At 37.1% G+C, this 16766-nt stretch overlaps 2 protein-coding genes across 9 annotated transcripts in view; one reads left to right on the top strand and one right to left on the bottom strand.

Moving 5' to 3' along the window:
• LOC135710353 (uncharacterized) overlaps window positions 1-16766 on the bottom strand; it is a 444976-nt gene that overhangs the window by 225192 nt on the left and 203018 nt on the right. The window lies entirely within an intron of this gene.
• The window catches only part of LOC135710376 (protein rolling stone-like), a 184054-nt gene that overhangs the window by 15677 nt on the left and 151611 nt on the right, over window positions 1-16766 (top strand). For 3 of the 8 annotated variants that reach the window (XM_065232939.1, XM_065232936.1, XM_065232935.1), the window contains exon 1: window positions 9943-10454. The exons of 4 other annotated variants lie outside the window; for them this stretch is intronic. The gene's annotated coding sequence lies outside the window, so the exon portion shown is untranslated. Of the gene's footprint in view, window positions 1-9942; window positions 10455-16766 lie in introns of those variants that run through there. One more of the 8 variants, XM_065232942.1, reaches the window with a different exon arrangement.

Raw genomic sequence — 16766 nt, 5'->3', positions numbered from 1 at the left:
TTGATCGAAGAAGATTTGAAGATTTAAAAGATTTTTACCTGAAATTATTAATTATTTTATTGGACATTTGTTATGAACTCTCAAGATGCGAAATTCTATTTATCGGAGGCCAGCTTCAAAATCATCATCCAAAACTTTGCAGTGATTTTTTTTCCCGGACCATATTGGCACAGCGTAAAGCATGGTCGATCTAAAAACTTGTTGAAATATTAGAAGTGTATTCTTCAGACAAAGTTTGGATTTCTGATTTATAAGGAGATACAAACATTTTATGTTTTTGATACATTTGGCTTGAATACCCTCAATGTGATCTTTAATAGATAAATTTTGATCAAGTACTAGTCGAAGATTTTTCACCTGACTTGATAAAGATATCAACAATTAAAATTGACTTTATTTATGGAGCAAGTTGGTCGAAAAAAGCAGTACAGGGTGATTCAGAATAACTGTCACCGATTTCACAAATATGCAATTCTCAATGGTTCAAATATCAGCTTGCATTGATAGCATTTCAAATATCATTCGTTTGCGATTTCAAGCAGCCTAGGACGTGAAAATGGAACATGTCATAAATATTATAATCGTGGGTTATCTTTTAGATTCTGAAATCTCATCGAAAGTATGAAGCATTTATTTTTCGCATCATTATAGAGGTACAAAAGACCCAGGCTTGGAAAATTCGTTCAATATCAGAGCTTAGAGGCATCGCCAGAGCTCGAAAAGTGCTGAAACAGGTATGGTTAATTTTCGTGACAAATGTAGCTGGTAATTAAGGCAAAGGAATGAAAGTATGCTCAGTTGAAGGATATATATGTAGTATATCTAGAATATACTGATATCAAAAATTCCTGCAATTCATACGTTTCGCTTACCACTACACCACCAGCGCCGCTACGTTCAATAGTTATGATCAATTTTAAAAGTGACAGTCATTCCGAATCAACCTGTAGAATACAACTTTCATGCAAAAATTTAAATAAAAAGAGAGATTCTATAAAAAAAAAAAAACAATTATAGGGGAATTTACGTATTCTTGGCAACCTAAGCAGCGACCTTCTTTTTATAGCCTTTTTCTCTATGGAACGCACACATATGCAGTATTGGTTTGTTTACAATCTTTTGCTGCCAGCTGCTCTAACAATTTCAGTCGAAAGAATTGTCAAAAACTGTTTTGAAACGCTTTTACAAAGCTCCAATCTTCTCTAGTGAGAGCGAGTATTGTCGGCAACCAGTTTTTCTTCGGCAACCGTTCCATTTTAACTGCATGTAAATCTGCTGTTCTATTATCGGCAACTCGAAATCAGCTACAATTTGTAGTGCGTGTGTTTAATTTCAAGAAAACCCTGCTAGATTGCTTTTTCTCAGTGGTAAAAATATAGTCAAATTGAAGCTGAAAGCATAAAGAATCGTTTGCATGCATTCAGCGAAGTGTTTTTGTAAAAAAATCTAGTGAAAATAGTGTTTCAATTTGGTTTGCCGAAAATAGTCTGTCATGCCGAAGCCGTCATATCCTCTATTTAAGGGATTTTTAATTCATATAAAAACTGCTGTAGAAAAATTATCATAAGCTTTATCACTACAGTTTTTTTCAGAAAGATTTCTTAAAATTACGTTATCTACAACGTTGTGGAAGACTGAATCATAATATAATCAGGAATAGAAATGAATATATAGGGTTACGGGATGTAATTTTAGCCTAGTCTCTCACTTCAGCCTATCAAGCAAATAACTCATTCATTCAGCAATAATACAAAATAGTAATGAAAATCTTATACCACATCTGCTGTGAAATTGTTATCCGTAAATGAATAGCCTATTTTTGGGACAAATTTATAACATTTATTTCTGTTTTTCAAAGAAAAATTTTAGTGAAATTTTCTAAATTTACGATATCTAGGCGTCATGATCTTATCGTATTATTGCACTATCGAAAATCTACACTTGGGTGGTCATCAAAAAACCTGAAAATTTCATGAATGAAAAGGACTTACTTTTTTTGTGAAATGCTAGCATAATAAATCAATATCACACTCTGCACTCTTATTGTGAATTTAGAAGATTTAAAGCTTTTTGCGCTTTGGGTCGAATATTGGGGACGTAATGTTTAGATGTGTTCCTAATTATGGCTTACGAACTTTATTTTATAACTTTGGTTTGGTATTGGTGAAACCATTTGCGTTGATGACGAATCTGCAACTGTTCACTCCTATAGGAAAACCCCATAAGCAAATGTCGAATTTGGTGAAACATACCCGAGGGGTCGACACGGTACACACACTATTTCTAAACAACCCAAATATGAGAAGGATCTACTCATATTTGTCAAAAGTAAGGTACCCCAAATTGAGTAAACAAAGTTTAGACTAACAAGATGACGAATAGAAAACATCGACCTGGATCCGAGCGATTTTGTTCATTTGTAATCTTGTCAGTTACAACTTTGTTTGCTCAATTTAGGATAGCCGTACTTTTGACGGATATGTATGATGATCCTACTCAAATTTGGGTTTTTTTGAAAAATTGTGCAGTCAATCCTTCTGTCAAAACAAACTTCACAGCAAATGAGAGCAACTCATATTAGAGTACCATTCACTCAAACTCGCAAAAGCGTAGGTTACTCGTAGAATGAGTAAATTTTTATCAAATATTTGTAAATTTCACTCATATTTGAGTTTACTCATATATGAGTGCCATTTACTCATGCAAGTTGAGTTAAAATTTACTCATTACATGAGTGACCTACTTTTTTGCGAATGTTAGTGAACGGGATTCAAATATGAGTCAGATTCATTTACCCTCATGTTGGCCTCATGTAGGCCCTTCGGAAAACTATCAAGCCGAAAAATGTATTAGGTCCTAGGTAACATTGATCGTTTCTCTTCGTTGACTTTCTTTTTCGTTAATCACTTGGCTACAAAACTGTTTCTTGCCGTGTTTGCCATATTAGATGCTAGATAATAAAGGGTGTTCCACAAAAAAGCTGTAGAAAATTACCTAGTTGACCGATCCCTTTCAAACGTTCAGACCAAGCATAGGAAAATTCATTCCCTCACGCGAGCATCACAGAATCAAAATAGCCACCATCCTCTACAAACAGATTGCCGAACGAGTGTAAATTATTCCAACCAAGTGCAGGTCGACTCAGAGCTGACAGCAGTAGAAGGAAAGAAGAATAAACTGAAAGGCAGCCGAATAATTTTCTCTACCGAGAGAGAACCATATTGAAATTCATTGAATGCGTAAAATCCGAATGCTAACGATTTAAATAGCCGAGTCAGATAGTTTTTGGCTCAATGATTTAAATCATTTGATTGGCCACAGCAGTTTTACGGTAGTTGCTTGACGCTTATATTTATGTATTACAGTATAACCTTTTTCTTCATATAAATAGCAATTTAAATGTGTTAATGTATGTTTAAAGCTAGAAAATAAAAAGTGATTCTTTCTGCAAAATTCTCATTCAGCTCACTCAGCAGAACGCAACCATAGAAAAAATAATAAGAGAGGAATGATCCACACTACTACACTCAGAATCATTCATGTTACGCTCAGCTGCTGTTTTGCTCAATTCTGTGTTCATCGAAGAAAAAAGAAGCATAGCGAATACGGACGAAATCAGTGCGGCTCGCACAAGCTGCTGTTCGTTTCTGATGTTGTATGCATGTGAGTGAGTAGTGCAAAATGAAACGATTTTTCTCATGCTTGGTGCAGGCAATAATATATAACCCATTAGTAAGCTTTTGGTATATTTATTTCATTCAAATTCAATACCATAACCGTACGCTCGCTCCTTACGCTTAACTCCCCAAAGAACACAAATTCATAGAATATTTTTTCATTTGGTTTGTTTTCCGTCGATCTTGTTTTCTGTGCTGAGCACCAATGCTACCGACACCAGGGAAGCAGCGCCCACATCGACCCATCAACTCATGGACCAGGGACCAACGGGCTTACTTCTCTTCAAAAGGAAGGCGTGATCAGAAATGTTATGCCTCAGAAGATCCCGGCGGTACCGACTGGGATTGAACCCAGGCCTGCTGGGGTGAGAGGTTATCACGCGTACCACTACACCACCGGGGCCGCTGTAAATTCATAGAATTATATTGAGTAAACTGCTATACAATTAAAACCAGTCATATAAAGGCTTGATGCTCATTAGGTTCTGTGCAACATCTGGCTGCAGCTTCTTCTAAACGGAAACCCAGTTTTTCTTCATATCTTCCTCAGATTTGACCTCCTTGGGATACTTCCGTAGTGCCTGCTTCATAGTAGCCCAGTATTTTTTGATGGGCCTTATTTCCGGTGCGTTGGGGGGGGGGGGGGTTTCCTTGGGTACGAAAGTGACCCAGTTGTCTTCGTACCACTCCAGGACACCATTTGAATACTGGCACGAAACTAGATCCGGCCAGAAGATCGTAGGGCCCTCGTGTTACTTCAACAGAGGAAGCAGACGCTTCTGTAGACACTCCGTGAGGTAGATCTCCCCGTTTACAGTCCGATAGTCACAAACGGTGCACTCCGTTTGCCACATGAGCAGATCGCTTGCCAAATCATGTATTTCATGGCAAACTTTGGAAGTTTTTGCTTCCTTACTTCCTCCGGAACATCAAACTTGTGAAGAACAGCTGCCAGAAGTCCGCCTTTACGTTATTCTCATCATCCATCTGGGTGTTCAGTTTCCGGGCCCGTATTTTGCCGTTCGTCACGATTTGGAGCCTTCTTCACTTTGTACGTATGCAGTCCCTCCCGTTCCTTGGCTATCTGAACGAAAGACTTGGACAGATTCAACTTTTTTGCGACATCCCTGACCGAAGCATTGGGATTCCGCTCAAACGCTTTCACGACACACTTGTGATCCTGATCACTAATAGAACATCCATCCTGACCACATTTCTCCTTCCGTTTGATGCTCAGAGTTTCGTAGCAACGTTTAATCACACGGCTCACCGTTGACTGCACGATTTCGAGTTGTTTTCCGATGTCCCGATGAGAGAGCTGACGATTTTCCAGGTGGTTGCGCAAAATCAATTTGCGACGTTGCTTTTCGGGTGCAGGAAATCAACAAAATGCTATCTTCCGATGCTTACCGACGATAAAAAATCTAGTTAACGGAATCATGATCAGTGTCGGTAAGATCATGGATTATCATTTGTGTTACACATCATGATCAGCAACAAAAACGATAATCTACTGATATGATAACAATCACTTTGTAATGTATCTCAAAATCTAGGAACTTGCTGTCTTCGGAAAAGTTGTTCTAGAGGTCAAATACCCTACGGTACGAATATTTTCAGAACCGGGATGACACATATATTTCGAAAATCAATGTAGGTCGCCATTTTGAAATCCGTCATCTAGGCCGTAGGTTTCGGAAAAAAAAACCGTCAAATACCCTACAATATGGGTATTTCTGGAACTGGAATAATGTGCAGATGTTGAAAATCGACGTTAACCACCATTTTGGAATCCAATTTTAGACATCTACACGTCATTCCGGTTTCGAAAATGCCCACATTGTAGGGAAAAAGTTGTTTCTAAAATCAATAGCCGCCATCTTGGATTCCCAAATAGCGGCAGACATTAATTTTCTACATCTGCATGCCATCCCTGTTCCGAAAATACCCACATTGCAGGGTAATCTTGCATTTCCAAATGGTGGCGGACATCAATTTTCGACAGTTTTTCTTAAATCGATGGCCACCATCTTGGATTTCATAATGGCGGCAAACATCGATTCTCGATCTCTATACATCATCCCCATTCCGAAAATTCACATACTATAGGATATTTGATTAGCCTTAAATGGGGAAATTTCAGTGACGACCGCTGATGATGATGATCTGAGATTATCGCTATTTCATATGATCATGATCTGTTACACAAATGATAATCGCATTATCGTTTCCAGAACTGTCCATTATGATTTACGGATTTGTACTAATCATGAGTGTAACCAAAATGAGAATGCCATTATCTTTATCTGAATCGTTTATTTTGATTCCCTGTTCGGGTGACGCTATTTTTTACAACTTTCGAAAAATTGACATCGATATAAATACAGTGTAAACAATACACTCTAAACTACTTCTACCCATATTTTTAAGAGAAAATACCTAATGGGTAATTTTCTACAGCGTTTTTTTTCCGTGATGCAATTTGATGTGGGACACCCTTTAGCTTCATTTATAGAACTTTGAGTTGAAAATAGCTGGAAGTGTCTATACATGACCATGGGGATGCAAAGAGAAAATCTGTCAATGTTACTTAGGACCTAATGCATTGTGCGGCTTGCTATTACTTGACTTGACAGTTCGTTATATGTGGGGTCGTGAGATGATCTATTTGGCTTAATTAGTATTCTAAAAGCTTCGTGATTTATGTTATCTGGATCAACCGGATATAAAACACTGTCTCTTTCATCCTCATCAGTTCTTACGCGAGAAGTGAATGTGACGTCAACAATGTGTTTACGTTTGAGTTATAAGGAGTGCCGAACCTTTGTAGATCGAGGTTAATCTTCGATAGGATGAAGTTGCTTCCATCTATAGACCCAATTTTAGTACATCAGATCAACATTACATCCACGTACCTGGAATGTTTTCATGTTAAAATTGTGTGATTAAAGAATTTTCTGTCGTGCCTAATCAATATCCAAATAATATGAATATCTAATCTTACATGTTGACAGTGAAATATCGACTGCAGGTCAATTATTACATAGGATACGTTATCAAATGTAATTAAGGGCTTCATATTAGACCGAGGTTAGGGAAATGTACTCTATTCGACATTTGAAGGACCACCCTTTTTGCAACTTTCATCAAATTAAAAGCATTATTATAAACAACAATTTCACATAAGATACTATAGAGATTAGTGACGTTTAACGCACGCACACCAACGGGAGTCTATTGCCATGTAAAGTTTTTTATTATTTTCCTCGGGCTAACCTTAAAATGTAAGTAATTCGATCGGTCAAAATGAGTTTGACAGCGGTTTGTTTTTTTTCCGGATTTTCATTAATATAGTTTCACATGGCGCACCAATACAACCGGACGAGAAAATCTCTATGCTTGTAAAGTTTTCTGGGTCAAAATATGTATGTTCTACTGATTCCTCATTCCTGGACTACTATGTACTGGCTTGATGTATTGCAGCAGTCTTGAAAAATTGGTTTTCTGTGGCAGTGGATTAGATTGTTCACCACTTCCCAAGTAACCAAAAGTTCCGCATTCAACATACAACATTTAATATGTTGTGTGTCATATTAAAGTCAGTTAACTGGCACTGAAAACTCCAACAGTAGGCGGGACAACAGCTCACTTTATTATATCTCAGATGACGTAGCGGTTCGTGCTGGGGTTCTCACGCAGAAGGACTGGGTTTATGGTTCAATTTACTTTGAAGCATTTTTGCAAAAAGCTCGCGTCATTTTGTGTAAAATATCAAAAGGAATCGAATAGTGCGAGCTTTTTGCAATCTGAAATAATGCGTCGGAAAAAAACTGCTTTTGAAATTTTCTAAAAAGCATCAAAGTAAAATGAACCTTAATTCTTCAAACAGCTCCAATTCTACTGCTAATGCTGATAAATCAATACACGTTCATACCTGCCTTTAGAAATAACTTTCATGAAGACCTGCCGTTAGAAATAACTTTCATAAAAGTGCGAACTAAATATAGAATTGGTGTAGAGGACAAAAACCTTTCCTAATTTATTTTCTAAAAGTTCCGTTCAAGTTCCGCCAGAAGCTGCTTAGAATGCTCTTCAATTATGGTACCGGAACTTTCAAGTTCTTATAACGACTTAAAAATGAGGCTGCTTAGAATTCTATAGACCACCTTCAACCAAGCTGCTTAAGCCACAAATAGCCTTTCATCAGAACTTTTGGTTACTTGGGTCTGGTTCCATGAATAACAATTTAAGTTTGAACTAGTTTTCGAGTTATTTTTTTTTTATATTTTAGAATTTTATTTAATTAAGGGAAGAACGCAGATACACACTGATGTTTAACTGTTTCAATGCATATGTTGATGGTGAAATGAAAGCGTATTAGAGCGAAGTACGTTCTAAAAGAGTCCAGCATACATCATATACAATAAATCAATGCAGAAAACATTAAGTTATTAAAACCTATTTTTAGGGTGTATATTGAATAAACTGTCATATTGTTCGACAAAGTTGTAGAACTGGTTATTTGAATCAGGGGTATCTTAATGTGATCCCTAAAAATTGGTATAATTATATTAACTTTTTCTCCATTATTTGATCGCAAATTCTAAACCTTTTTATCCTATAGTATATCCTTAAAACTAAACTGAGGCAAAAGAACGTATCAATTTCTTAAGAACCACTCATGAATTTTAGTCACGAGAAATCGGTATGAATGTATATGTCACTAGCTGAACCCCGTGCGAGCGTTACTACGCTTGCAACTAAGGAACAAAAATTTAATAGAATAGTTATGCAGTTTCATTTGTATGGAAGACCTTACAGAAGGGGGAGGGGTCTCGAACCATCATAAGAACGTTTCCCGGCCCCAAAAACCCCTGGACACAAATTTTTATGCCAATCGGTTTAGTAGTTTCCGAGTCTATAAGGGTCAGACAGCAGACAGAAATTCATTTTTATATAAATCTATCTATCTTTGTATATAAAAATGAATTTTTGTCTGTCTGTCTGTCTGACCCTTATAGACTCGGAAACTACTTAACCGATCGGCGTGACAATTTGTATGCAGGGAAAGGTTCTTATGATGGTTCGAGACCCCTCCCCCCTCTGAAAAGGGTGGCTCCCATACAAATGAAACATAAATTTCTGCATAACTCGAGAACTAATCAAGCAAATGGAACCAAATTTGGCATGTGGAAGTCGTAGGGGGTAGCCAGAGGGGGGGGGGGGGGCTACGTACAATATATTATGCTTTTTTTTTAATCGGCGCATAAACTCAAGCTAATATTGAATCGCACTTAGCTAGTAGATTATAAAACCGAGCAGACTGAAACCGAGCCATGGATATTGAAATTACGAGGCCCGTGCGTTGACCACTCGTCTTTCAACGATTGGTATAATGAAATGGTTGAAGGCGTTTAAGAGCTACCACATGTTAGACAAAAATCATGCATAAGTCACCCTTATGAAGTTCTTGTATGTGGTTTATAAGTCGGGCCTTATAAAATTCTTAAGTTTATTTGCCACAGTGACTATAGAAAATAATTATAAGCATTACCACTATAGCTCTTTCAGCAAAGTTTTTTTTTATTAATTCTGAAATCTATAACGATGTAGAAGGTTCCTTCATGATATAATCTGAAATGAAACAGATAAATATGAAATTTTATCATTTTAAGGACCACCCTATTGGCAATTTTCATCCAAAAGTAACGACCTTATTAAAAGCAACAACTCAACTGCGTTGCAATTTCTGGGGCAAAATATTTATTTCCTCTCAATTTTCTTTCCTAGACCATTGTGCTGTGGAAAAACGTAACACGTGAACTGCACCCGTTGGCATTTTGAATGGAACGTAAAAACCACGTTTCACAATTTCTACATTAGCTGCATAGGTACCTACGTACATGTGCTAGTTGTCGATCAGCTGTTGGCTACTTATCCGTCCGAGCTTCATCTGCTGACCGCAGCAGAAAGTTCGTCTGCATCCAACCTGTGCCGAGTCAAAAGCAGAAAAGAACTATAAATTCCCAATCAAAACCTTGACCATCAGAGCCGGAGCTGGACACGATTGCTTTCGCGATCGGTGTGTGAGTGACTGAGTTGTCGTGCAGGAGTAGAAAAGCGACCTAAGCAATAACAATAGTAACAATTAGTTCGTATTGACCGACCGAGTACTTTATTTAATTTATCTTAATTGATTTTGTGCAAAAAAAACAGCCACACACACTCACCGTGTTGCCGACGGAGTAGTATCCGGCCGGTATAGATGCAAACCACAGTTGAGTTTCGGTGATATCTCAACGTGTTCGAACGTCAGCCAGTGCCGATTGTGCCCTCGCCGGGAGAAGATACCCAAGTGATAGATCTGACACCCGGTCAGATACAAGCTGCTGTCGTGTGATCTATCTCTATTTCACGGAAGAAAAGGTCATTTTGATCAGTGCACCATCGATCGGTTCATATATCTAGCAGTGGAAACGTCGATTTGTGAATGAACCCCCGAGTGACGGATGTAATCTAACAATAGTGCAATTTCTGTCTGTGTCTGCAAGCGTGGATAGTGTTGAGGTTGCATTTCAGCTGGAACAGTTTTTTTTTTTTTTTTCGATTTGCTTTTCCTCCTCACCGTGGAAGCTTTTACCATTTTTTGTTGCATCTTTCCATACCATCGCGCAGCATCCATCGTTCGCTCGTTCATTCAACTGCCCATCTCGCTTCCGTTCTGTTATACACATTTTTGCAGTGGTTTTCGCAATAAATTCGTTCGACTTTATTTAGGTATGTATGTTAGGTTATTTATTTTACCTTTTCTTACCCGCCATCCACACTCTACCGTCTTTCTTCATGATTTGTTTTCTTCCGTTCACTTTAGCAAACGTCATTTCGTTCATCCACCTCCCAGCAGGTGTTGGCTTTCCCATATTCGTCATAGGGGAATGAAGGGTCACTGATGGATCCAAGAATTTCAAGTGCTGACGGGGATCATGTCAAATGTTTAACTTGCGAATCTTTTTTTTTTATATGCCAATCAAGAAAAAATCCCCCTCCTTAGGGCTGTCCATCAGCCATGCACAGTGGGGCAGTGCGGTCGATTGCTTGGCCAAAACCTCTAGCGCCGTGGTATGCTTAATAAACATTTTCAGTCTTCGACTTTTGGTCGAAGCGCTGGACACCACTGGACACCACTCACCATCCCTCTCCAAAGGGAGAGGGCTTTGTAAATGAATAAATGGCTACTGTGATTAAAAATAAGCATCGGAAATTGGCTCAAAATCCGAAAAAGATTTTGACAGTTTCCACATTTCGTCGAGAAAGTATAAATGTTCCTAAAAATCGCAATAATTTGACAATACATTTTATTGTACTAGAAAATCTACAATGAAATTTATTGTAATTTTGTTGTTTTACACTAAGGTTATTTTTTCGGATAGGGTTACACTAAACCCTCTAACAAATTAATATGATGTCCCATTTTTCACCATTTCGCCCCATTTTGGTTAACAATTGACATTTTCTTACACAACTGTTTTACAACGTCACCGCCTAAATATTAGAAAAATCAACGAAATGAGGTGTTAAACATCGAGATAGCGTTTTCAAATGTTTCTTGAGTTATTTTCAACATGATCCTTGCACAAAAATAATGCCACCTGCTCAGGTTGGTAGTATATGAGTAAAATGTGAATAAAATTTCAATGCATAAAGGGGGCGGTACCTTAAAAACGTGACGTATTAGAGGATAAGTATTGCGCATTTCACACCAAATTGGACTAATCAGCGCGTTTTCACTTATTAAAAAGTGTTATAAAATTGTGAGTTTACGTCTAATCGTCTTGGTGTCTACGGTGCACTTATTTCTTATGCTGCTAGCAATAAGTGCTCCAAAGCAGGGTTACTTCCACTCACTTGTTATAAAAAAACGTTTTTCAGAATTATTAAATCATTAGATGTTATAATGATAATTACTACTTGTAAGTTACAAGAAGAGGTCGTGAAGTATGTGTTTGACACAAAAAATCTGTCAATATTGCTTTCAGTGCGCCACAATCAGCAATTTTACGATTCGTGAACGCTCACTCTGAGTGAACGCTCACGAATCATAAGATCGCTGATTGTGACGCTCTGAAAGTGAAATTGACAAGTTTTATGAGTCAAACACATACTTTACACCCTTTTCTAGTTACGTACAAGTACAACATATCATTGTATTATCTAACGATCTCAGAATTCTGAAAAACCATTTTTTATAGCAAGTGAGTGGAAGCAACCCTGAAGACATCAAAACGATTTGACGGAAACGTGCACTTTTATCACACTTTTTTGCATTTTTGTGACAGTCCAGTTTCAGATGCAATCAGCAATATATTCAAGACGTTGTTGACTTAAAAGATTAAATGTACACACTAAGATTATTTCACAGATTTTTGTGAAATTTTACCGAACCTTAACAGCTGTACAGCTGTGGAACTGTTTTCCGAAATCTGTGAAATAATCTTAAATAAATACGTTTTTTTTTTGTCTTCCTTATCGAGATTTTCAGCAGCTTATTATTCAATCTTTTAAATTTGTCGAACCTCATAACAGAATTCCTTTATGAAGAGCTTTGAGTGTGTTGGTTTATTTCCTTTTAATTCCGTTATAATTGCTTATCTTATGACAGATACGCGTATTTCGTATACTACTTGCAGACTTAATCAGGGCCAAGTACTGAACACCACTTATTATTAAAATTTGACTTTTATAGTTCATTTTTTCCCTTTTTCCAGTTCATGTATTTAGAAGGCTCAATTGCGTTAGCTTTGCAGAGCCGATATTTCATTGATTGTAGTGTAACAAAACAGTTCGAAAAGTAGTTTAAATGTCGTTTCAATATACAATATTACATTACAGATAATGTATAGTTAGAAGATATATAATTAGGTATTGCAAATATTGTATACCCGTCTATCTTTGTTAAAAATATTTCTTGCAAGTTGGTAGTTTGTGTAATAAGAAGTTTTATACGCATGGATGATTAGTAATTGATTACACCACCAGTAAGATTCAGAAGTTTTTTTTCTGATAAGAATAACTTAATACTACATACTTAGAAATAACTGCTTTTACACGAGACGTAATCCATTTTGGACGTAAATCATGGAACGTAAACAAACAATTCATGTAAAATTAAGTGCTCTCAAACCGAAACATAAGCAAGTCGACGAAGAGAACATTTGATTGAATTGATTTTCTCGTTTCTTTTAACTGATTATTATGTCAAAAGGGCCGCTTACATGTGTCGGTCTCAGAGAACCGAAATTTACATGACTTTTTAGTAGTGTGTACGTCTAATAGGGCTGGATCGATTACTCACCGTTTACTCGAGGTCAGTCTTGTAAGCGGTCACGGTAGTCGACACAATTTCTGTGCTAATCGACTGCTTTTGCCTCCGACATTTGCCAAATGTACAGTACCAAACTAAAATGTCATATGACATTCTCTGTCATACGACACTGTCACCGAAGACCGTCACAAATGTATGTATTTTAGTTTTTGTCATAATAAGAGCTGCTGATATTGTGCTTGTGTGAATTCTGAAAATAACAGGCAACGATGTCCTTGTAATAACATTTCTGATCAGAAATGGTTTAATTTACACCAAATTGAGGAATTACAACGAAATCACACATGTCATATGATAGTTATTTGATAATTTTCTTTTTGTTCGAATGTTATTCTACCGTTTGTGTTGTGTGAACGAAGCGAGTGTAGTAAAAATCGTCAACTGTTTCAACCCCTGCTCGAGGTTAAAAGGAGTAAATATGTTGAGTGAAGGATCAGGCGAGGAGCAAGAAAATGGGGTATCGTTGTATCATCAGAGATTTGTCACCAGCACTATAACGATGTGCATTGTGACAAGGGTTCGAGTCAGGTGTTCGAGCGCCTGCCAACGGTGGACGACGATCAGACTAATCGAATCGAGGGGAAAAGACAAACACTAATTAATAAAAGATTAAAATACAAAGGGATTAAATTCTTAAAGGGTAGGTGTACCAGTAACGGCTATACGTTCCATTTATGGTGTGTTCTAATTATGGCCTACGGGAATTCCATAGGCCATAATTGGAACACACTATTTTAGGAGGGAACTAGCTATTTGAAGAAACACATAAATTTGCATCTCAGTATCTTCTCATTTTTTAATTTAAAATCGATCAACCGTAGAAAACAATCAACTATTTATAACAGAGATTGCGTTGGTGATTATAATAGAATTATGAATAGAAATTATATAGTCCGCAACTTTGTCGAAGACCGAAAGACAATTTAAGTTGATTGTTGTGGGGCGAAAATCACCAACTCCCGACAGCTACACGTATTTGTGGTGAAATGCTTCAAGTAGCATGTATTTATTCTAATTATTATTATTTCTCTGATCATATTTCTTACAACTTACAATTTTGGTGAATCCTTACAAAAAGGCAGAATTTTATCGCGACCAATGCTTTTATTTTTCTAGATAGTTCAGGTATATGGTAAAGGTTCCAGAATATTAGGTTAGGTATTTGTAGTCCATATTTTGAGGTATTTTAGCGCCTCTACTCACATTATCTGGCGTAATTTATACGTTCTTCGTATAATCTTCTTAGTTCAGCGCAATACAGAAGATTTTAATCTAGAATTGTTCAAGTTCGGTATGATCATCTATTAAATTTATCAAGGAGTTCACGTTTACCTTATTGCATGAATAGATTTAGGAATATAGAGTAAGCAATTCAATTTCAATGAGCCCCGTAACGTGGGTAGATCACCTTTTCGTGGTACGTTACGGGATGTAAGATCTACCACCGATTTCTTGTCCTGACTACTTCAAAACTAGAGGAACAGGGTTTTTTTGTAATCCGAGGAACACATCTTAGTCCTTGTTGATAGTGACAAGACTCGGCTTTGTCCACCGAGGATTATCTTGAAACAAGGAAAAAATTAGTAAGTAAGTCTACATCTATGTGATTCCTAATTTTCTATTCGTTGTTCCCTAGTTTTAAGTGGTTTAGACTAGGGTTCTGATGCATGGTCATTATCGGTGTCATTCCTTAATTTTGCTGCTAAGGAGTCCAATGTTGACTGACAAAGGGGCGCGCCTTTGGAGGGTGTTCCAACACTCCGAAGGGTATAAAGAGCGGGACCTTTCAATTAAAGTCGAATCTTTGCGATAAATGCGAGAATGACAACTTACTTCATCATTTCTCAATAGTGATGGAGTAATGCAACATGCACTAAACTAAGGACACGGTATATACTACAATAGATCAAATTACTGGTCGCAGTAGTGTTAGGTCCCGTACAGAGGAAAAAAAATTCAATGAGGTTAATTGTCAACAATAGAATGTATTGTATTTTTATTGAAATTGTATAGTTATTTTTATATAGGCTGTAAAAGCACTAAGTATGAAATATGTACACCCATTTTTCTCATAATCAAAAGAATCGCTCCTAGCGAATCCTTTTTTCCTACCTTCTTCCGTATGACCGACGACGTTTCAATGCATTTGGACGGAATTGAAACCAGTATAACGGAATTGTAATCACAAGGCAGTGTTAGAATTTTAACAATAGATCAACAAATTGTAACAATTTATCAAACGTTTGCATACCCTAATAAATTTGGTATGGTTATTTTCCTTAACGACGTGTTTGGGTTATCATCCAAACTATTTGTGGAAAAGTTTGACGACTTGGATTGTTCTTTGTTTATGGTATTTGTTTATTAAATTCAGAAGTCATCTTTGGTAGAAAGATTTCATTTTTTGTTTAAATCTGTTCGAAAAAGAGTGATTAAGTGCGAGCTGTGCTTAGAAGTATGGAAATGAGATCGAAATCCCTACTAGTTGTATGTTACTCACTGAAGCCGTCACTCCCCTAACACTGGAGAGAAACAGAGCCACGCGCCACGAGGTAATATTCCATAACAATAAAAAGGCAAGGGAATATACAACTTATTGTCTATAGATCCCTACTTATCGGTCGTTGCATTTAACCTATCTGGTTGTGTTGCTAATTCTTCAGTTATTGATGGTGACGGTAATGATGTTGATCGTTATGGTTAAAACTGGACCCCCACACGTTGGATTTACAACGGTGGCGAGCTTCTGAAATTGACGCTACGTCACCTAAACACTCACTGCCTGCCACTAGCTAGTAGCTATAATAAACTCACGCTACTGGTACAATGGTATAAAAATCGAGAAATTTGACAGAGATCGGGAACCTGTCTTCGACTCGTAAGATCGCTCGACACGGAATGTGTAATAGTTCCTCACTGGTCATAAACTTTAAAATTCAATCTTTTTTTCCTCTGTTCGGGATCTAACACTACTGCGACCAGTAATTTAATCTATTGTAGTATATCTCGTGTCCTTAGTTTAGTGCATGTCGTATTACTCCATCACTATTGAGAAATGATGCAGTATTAGATTTTTTCACAGTTGTCATTCTTGCATTTATCGCAAGGATCCGACTCTAATTGAAATGTTTAGTTTTACAAGCTCCTTTGATACTGTGAGTCTATTCACAACGCACAAAAAACAAGCTGAGAGCAAGGTTGCAAAGACTCATTTCAGCCAAAACAATGTTTTTCTAAATTATGAAATAATTAGATGCCATGATCAAATTTTGAATTGGTAGGATACAAGAAGAGGTTGCAAAGAATGTGTTTGACATATTAAACCTGTTTATTTCACTTCATGAGAGTCACAATCAGCGATTTTTCACAAACTCACTCACTCACTCACTCACTCACTCAGCGATCAGCAAATCGCTGATTGTGACTCATAGAAAGCAAAATGTACAAGTTTTATGTTTCCAACGCATACTTTGTAACCTCTTCTTGTAAGTTACAAGTAAAACATGCCATCATACCATATTTTGGTTTTATTATTCCGAAAAACATTATTTTAGCTGAAATGAGTCTTTGCAACCTTGGCTCACAAATGATTCCGTTGCACATCGTTTTCTTAGAAAGAGAAAGTATAGTTTGATATCTCTTGTTACTGTTCACCGATAGCAGACACGAAGTAACTGCTGCCAGTCGTTATCGAAGTTTCGGTTGCG

This window comes from Ochlerotatus camptorhynchus, unplaced genomic scaffold (genome assembly GCF_037179485.1).
Source record: "Ochlerotatus camptorhynchus isolate MF236.1 unplaced genomic scaffold, CSIRO-AGI_Acam_v1.1 ptg000379l, whole genome shotgun sequence".
NCBI classification, from domain to species: Eukaryota; Metazoa; Arthropoda; class Insecta; order Diptera; family Culicidae; genus Ochlerotatus; species Ochlerotatus camptorhynchus.
Note: the sequence above shows the minus strand (reverse complement) of the source record. Positions and strands in the feature narration are given on the sequence as shown.